Genomic DNA, 443 nt, shown 5'->3' on the forward strand with positions numbered 1-443 from the left:
CCCCCCCCTCTCTCACTGTCTCTCTCCCAAGTGTCTATCAGTTTGACATGTACACGTACACATACACACCTCCTCTCCTTCCTTCTTTGCAGCTTTTCTTCTTCCTCTGTGAGTTGTCCCCTTAAAGGGACACTGTCTGTCTTTTGCCTCATTCATGGAGGTGCCGAGGTACTTTGAAGGAGTTCAGGTGCAGGATCATATTTCTGGAGGCTGAGAGGCATCGATTGTGTTTCTCTGTTTGCCTTGTGATTGTCTCAAATGTTTACCCGCTATTACAGAACTAATGGTCTGTGCCACTGCAGGAGATATGTATGTAGCATCAGTGAAACAACAACAGGCAGAAAACACGTTTAACCACTTAATACATAGTCCGAAGAATATGATCACACTTTATCATGATAAACTCTTAGTGTTATAGCAGCAACAGTGGCAGATTTACCACT

This window comes from Morone saxatilis, unplaced genomic scaffold (assembly GCF_004916995.1).
Source record: "Morone saxatilis isolate NCDOM2014 unplaced genomic scaffold, NCSU_SB_2.0 Contig12, whole genome shotgun sequence".
Taxonomy (NCBI): Eukaryota; Metazoa; Chordata; class Actinopteri; family Moronidae; genus Morone; species Morone saxatilis.